We start from the raw sequence: 6,880 nt of genomic DNA, 5'->3' as shown, positions 1-6,880 counted from the left end.
GAACTTCACCCTCTCGGACTATCTGAGCTTCATCGTTGTCATTCGAGGGTGGGACAAGGGGATTGCGGCTGTTGGTATTGGGTTCTCAGAATCATCTCGAGCAATCCCAGAGGTCTCTCCTGGACCTCTCGTATCCTCTACTTGATGTCCCAAGGATAATGCAGTGGCAAGCCTGATATCTTCTTGAAATTGAGCTTCTAATTCAGGATCCACTACAGGCTCGTCTTCAGCTTCTTGCGCATCAACATCTATGCCCTTTCCTTTGTCAGATCGACCAAGATTTCTCTTGGTCACGTGCATCTCATGGGCAAGATTCAGAAGTTCAGTGGCTGGGATTGCAGTGAGGTTTAACCAATTTAAAGCAAAGTCTTCCTCAGCCACCATATCTGCTGCTCTCGAAACCAGTTGATCAATCGGACCTGTTCTCCAGTTGATCCATCGAAGCACTCTGGAGAAGTCATCCAAGCTAGACACATTTTCAGTACGTTGATCCAACTGAGAAGTGATTTCAGCATTCAGCTCATCAGAGTTAACAGACAGGATTTCTGTTGCCGATGCAGCTTCCACTGTTATCTCTCGAACCACCTCTCGTGGTTCCTCTACTTCTGTCTGTACTGGATCACTGATCCCAGTACCTTCAATCTCTCGAACCTCCTCTCGAGGCTCGTCAGTAGACTCATCAGCACCCTCAGCATTATCACCAGCATGTAGACTAACAGATAAAGCTTCTGACAAAGACCTGGTAGGGGGCACTCTCTCAACCTCAGTGGCCAGTGTAGCCTGAGGTTCCCCCTGGGCTTGTGCCCTGTCGTCGAATGGTACTTGGATAGCTAAGGGTGTTACCTCTCGAATCTGAGTGATGGCGATGGTTTTTGCTTTCTTAGCCCTTTTTGGCAAGGCAACCCTCTTGACCAGGGTATCCAGAGGCTCATCATCAGATTCCTTCTCCTTGGCTGGGGCTTTCCTTTTGCCCCTTCCCTTAGGCTTCGAGGGAGAAGGTGCACTCTTAACACCTTTAGCCTTTGGAGCTTGAGATTTCGTCCTACCCATATAGGTATTCCGATGAATCTCTCGCCCTTCCCTCAGTTCTAAGCCCTTCAAACTTAGAAGATATTGAACAACAAAACCGAAACCAACCTTTTTACTGATCGTCAGGTTGGTGTTGGAGACTGAACTTTGCACCTGCTGTTGAAGGAAATTGAAGATGATACATGCCCAGTCCATTCTGTTGTTGTTCCAGATGGCGTGGAGGATTTTGAGGATGTCCAGATTGATTTCGTCAGTTCCAGACACTTTGCCGAGCACGAATTTCATTATCAGGTCGGCAGCAAGAGCAAACCTCTCCTTTAGGTGGAACTTGCGGAGGGCAGAGGATGCTCTGGGCGGTGTAGTCTCTAGTCGGATTTTATTCCAAAAAGCTTGCTTGTCTAGGTCGTAATCCGAGAGATGCTGGACTGCCTCCTCCGACGTCGCGAAGTCGAATGCCGCTCTGAGGTCACCAACAAAGGTCGTGATATCAATCTCATTGAATCGACTCTCTATTTTTCCCTTCGTGACCTTGGCATTTGCGAACCATTCAGTAAAGTCGAGTTCATGAATGGTTTGGTAGTCGTGCGTCATATATTTCATTAGTCCTGCCTTCTCAAACTTCTTCAGGACTTTCTCTGCTATCTTTGGATTTGACGAGTGGGTGATGAAGCCGTTTTTGTCAAGGATACTCCCCACCTTGACTTGTTTGATCTGAGAGCGAATGTGTAGCAACTCCATCTGATATGCGTCGGAAGATGAGGTTGATGTGGAGGATTCGGACGCCATTGTTGACAGATTTGAGGTTTTGGAGGGAATGTGTACAGTGTTTAGGATTTGGGGGTTTTGGGTATTCGGTTTGAGCTTGAATCCGGGTAAGGAAGAAGAATTTGGCTTTTATATCATGTGGATTCGGGTTGGATATATGGGTAGGGTTGAGAGCTTGACCCGAAAACGGGATCCCGGTTAATTTAAAAGAATTTAAGGGTCAGAAATACCCTTTATAACGGTTATGTATGTAAGATATGGTAAGGGTATTTTGGTAAAAAAATAATGCGGTTTTGGATAGTGGGATATAAAGAGATGATATTTATATAAGCATGTTCCCACTTATCAAGATAATGCCTTTAAGAGCGGAAAACCGTCAATAACCGAAGACCACGTGGCTAACATTAATGCCCAAAATTAGCCATTCCACATATATCCGTTGAGCTCATTTGTTTTACCTCTCGAAGGTAAACTCTCGACTATGCTAGTTTAAGGATATTCCCCCTGAGTGATTGATCCCTAAACCTCCTTATTCCTTCATCTGAACATTCCTGTGGTTAAGGATCTTCCCCCTGAGTGATTGATCCCTAACCCTCCTTATTCCTCCATTTAGAGGTACGTAGATAGTCAGTTTGATATCTTTTGAAGTGATCTCTCGAACTACCCTTTTTCGAGACATAACGCAGACAGGCAAACTGAACATGTACCTCTCGAACTACCTTTCGAACACAGATTGCGATATGGAGACAAGATTGATTCATCAAAAGAAGATATCACTTGGAACATTTCCTTAAGTTCATTTAGTGATTTTCGAAAACATTACAAATGAATCAATATCCTAATAGATTCCATAGAAACTTTTGTTTGGCCTTGGGCAGCCTAATAGGAATCTATCGTTAGAGCAGGAACTAGCCATCTAAAGTCCTATTTCTCCTAATAACAGAACTAGCGGTGGCTACTCCCCTTCTTGTTCTTCTCTCCGCTGCTGCCTTCCTCACAGGCTTCATCTCCCTTTCCCTTGGTTCTCCATTTGGTTGAGGGAGGTCCTTTTCCAGAATGTGCAGCGGTAGGAGTCCCACTTGTGCAAGACTCTTCTCCTGACTCCAGTATCCCATCGTTGTGGATCTCCTCGCATTTGGGGATCCATTCACCTTGGATGGGAATAGGTTGCTTGCTTGGATTATCAGGAAGCTCCGCAATCTGTTCACCCTTCGTTGATTCTGGATAGTTCTCTCCTTGAAAGTCTTTGGACTTCGTTGCTGATTTTCTCCCTCTATACCAGAACGGTACATCGTCTTTTCCTTTCTTCTTCTCCATGAAGAAGTCGATGACATAAACTGATGAGAAAACCCTTCTATTTATAGCCCAAAAAGGTTACCACTGTTGAGTCACGGGATGCGATATGAATGACCATTCAATGCTTGTGTAACTCCAAAGCTGCCATAAAGTTGATGAAACCGCTCCTCACATGCGAAACAGTTCATGGCACTAAATACAAGAAGATAAGATTTGATCATTCATCCCAATTCTATCATTCCCAATTCTAACCTTAGTTGAGATAATCTATTTTCACATAACGCTTTTGTGAAAATATCTGCTAGTTGCTCCTCCGTTGCAACGTATTCCAAAGTTATGTCCTTTTTCTCAACATGGTCTCGGATGAAGTGATACTTGATATCAATGTGTTTTGTTCTTGAATGTAACACTGGATTCTGAGTGATAGCTATGGCACTTGTGTTGTCAGACATGATCTTAACCTCTTTACATTCAACACCATAATCCAGTAGTTGTTGCTTCATCCATAAAACCTGAGCACAGCAACTTCCAGCTGCTACATATTCTGCCTCAGCGGTGCTTGTAGCTATCGAATGCTGTTTCTTGCTAAACCATGAGACAAGTCTTCCACCTAGAAACTGACATGTCCCTGATGTGCTCTTTCGATCTATTTTACAACCGGCAAAGTCTGCATCTGAATAACCCATAAGTTCGAAAGATCCACCTCTCGAATACCAAAGTCCAACACTTTGCGTACCTTTGAGATATCGAAGGATCTTTTTAGATGCATTTAAGTGACTTTCCTTAGGACTTGCCTGAAATCTGGCACATACACCTACTGCAAAGGATATATCTGGTCTACTAGCAGTTAAATAGAGAAGAGATCCGATGATACCTCGATAAGTTGTCTGATCGACCTCTCGACCTTCACTGTCGACATCGATACGTAGAGAGGTTCCCATGGGTACTTTGACTGAGGATTTCCCTTCTATATTGTATTTTCTGAGCAGATCCTTGGTGTATTTCTCCTGATTGATGAAAATACCTTCCTTAAGCTGTCTCACTTGTAATCCAAGGAAGTAGTTGAGCTCTCCCATCATGCTCATCTCGAACTTCCCTTTCATCAACCTGGAGAACTTCTCGCACAAGTTTGGATTGGTGCTTCCAAAAATGATATCGTCCACATAGATTTGCACCAATAAGATGTGATCCCCGTCCTTAATTCTAAACAATGTTTTGTCCACTAGGCCTTTGGTGAACCCACACTGAAGTAGAAAAGAGGATAAGGTATCATACCAAGCTCTCGGAGCTTGTTTTAAACCGTAAAGTGCCTTCTTTAATTTGTATACTTTGTCAGCTCCCACGTCCTTCAAGAAACCCGGAGGTTGTTCAACGTACACCTCTTCTTCGAGAAGTCCGTTCAGAAAAGCGCTCTTGACATCCATTTGATATACCTTAAAGTCTTTGAAGGCGGCATATGCGAGAAAGATGCGTATGGCTTCGAGACGTGCCACTGGAGCGAAGGTTTCATCAAAATCTATTCCTTCCTCCTGACAATAGCCTTTGGCAACAAGTCTGGCCTTGTTCCTAACAATGACTCCATCCTCATTCATCTTGTTTCTGAAAACCCACTTTGTACCAATGACATTCTGATGATGAGGTCTCGGAACTAGTTCCCAAACATCGTTCCGTTCAAACTGATGAAGTTCCTCTTGCATGGCTTGCACCCACTCTGGATCACATAGAGCCTCATCGATCACCTTAGGCTCTATTTGTGATAGAAAGCAAGCAAACATGCTTTCTCTGTATGCTGATCTGGTCCGAACTCTGTCACGTACATCTCCAATTACTTGATCAGCAGGGTGACTTCTCAGCCATCTTAGGTCGGGTTGTGGCTCCTCAGTTGATACTTCCGTTGAAGGTTGAGATGTGGGTTGAACATCTATGATCTGGATTGGATCAACTGAGTCAGGAGCTTTCTTCTTTGTAGACTCTTCATCATCTGATTCTGACTGGAGTTCCGCTACGTCTCGAACTATCGACTGCTTGTCTTCGAGAGGTAAGTTTGATCTCTCGATAGACTCTGGCTGATCTTCCTCAGCTGTTTCCATTGGCTTTGATGGTTGATATGTCGATGCTCTATCATCAAAAGAAACATGTATGGATTCTTCAACCACCAATCTCTGCTTGTTGAAGACTCTGAATGCTTTACTTGTCGATGAGTATCCCAGAAATACTCCATCATCTGCCTTTTCATCAAAAGTCCTTAGCTGAGTCTTCCCATTGTTGTGGACATAGCATTTGCACCCGAATGTGTGGAAGTAGCTTACATTCGGTTTTCTTCCATTCCACAACTCATATGGAGTCTTTCCAACTCCTTTCACGATCAAGGACCGATTTTGGGTATAGCACGCTGTGTTGATTGCTTCTGCCCAAAATCCTTGAGATATGTTGGCTTGCGAGAGCATGGTCCTTGCAGCTTCCTTGAGAGTTCTGTTTCTTCTTTCAGCTACCCCGTTCTGTTGAGGCGTTCGAGCAGCTGACAACTGATGATGAATACCGTTCTCGTTGCAGTAGCTCTCGATAACTTGATTAACGAACTCTCCACCTTGATCTGACCGAATCTTTAGTATCGAGACATCCTTTTCAACTTGAACTTGCTTCAAAAGATTTGGCAGGGCAACTTTTGTCTCGCTTTTCTTGGTTAAGAACACGGTCCAGGTGAATCTTGTGTAGTCATCTACAACCACAAGAGTGTACTTTCTTCCTCTCATGCTGGGTGGATCCACCGGTCCAAATAAGTCCATGTGAAGAAGACTTAATGGTCTAGTGGATGATATATTGGCTTTGCTTTTGAAAGAGGATTTGATCTGTTTGCAGCGTTGACATGCCTCACATATCTTATCCTTTCGAAACGTCACTTTGGGCAGTCCTTCCACAAGGTTCCTCTTAGCAAGCTTGTTGATAGTTTTGAAGTTCAGATGGCTAAGCTTACTGTGCCAATCCCAGCATAAGTCTTCCTTGCTCCTTGCCAGCATACATAGGGATGGTTTGGCAGATCTCCAATCCACTATGTACATGTTTCCTTTCCTTGCTGCTTCCAGGACGACTTCGAGAGATTCCTCTTGTATGATTTGGCACTTGCTTTTGGTGAAGATTACTCTGTAGCCCTTGTCACAGAACTGGCTTGTGCTAAGGAGGTTAAATTTGAGCCCCTCAACGTAGGATACCCCCTTGATCACCAATTCATTCTTATGAACTTCACCGACAGCCTTTGTGCGACCTTTCTTCTCGTTGTCTCCAAATGTCACCAAGGGACCTTCGATAGGATGGATGTTCTCTAGCAGTGTTAAGTTTCCCGTCATATGTCTCGAACATCCACTGTCAATGAACCATATGTCCCTGGTGTCCTGCAAGCAGATCAAGCAGATTTAGGTACCCAAACTTTGGGTCCTGATTGGTTAGTAAGTTTAGGCATCCATTTATACCTTGGACCCATTACTCCGGGCCTAGGTGCAATGTAGCCATTGTACGTTTGATAATCATAAGGAATGCTAGCAAACGTTTTGGGCCTCTTTGGTGCATAAATCAACTTAGGTATAGACTTTTCGATCGGCTTATGCACCATGCCTTTCATACGCTGTTTGGTCATGTGAAATTGCTGAAAGTGAGGTTTCTTCCAGAAATTATGATTCAATGACCAATTCTCACTAGATGAATAGAGTCTGCCTTTCTCCATCCTTGAGTTCCTAACTCTGTGGATCTCAGACCTTCCATATTTGCCTTGAGGCGCATTATATGGAATGTAGCT

This window comes from Ipomoea triloba, chromosome 3 (assembly GCF_003576645.1).
Source record: "Ipomoea triloba cultivar NCNSP0323 chromosome 3, ASM357664v1".
Lineage (NCBI taxonomy): Eukaryota > Viridiplantae > Streptophyta > Magnoliopsida > Solanales > Convolvulaceae > Ipomoea > Ipomoea triloba.
This window is presented reverse-complemented; position numbering follows the sequence as displayed.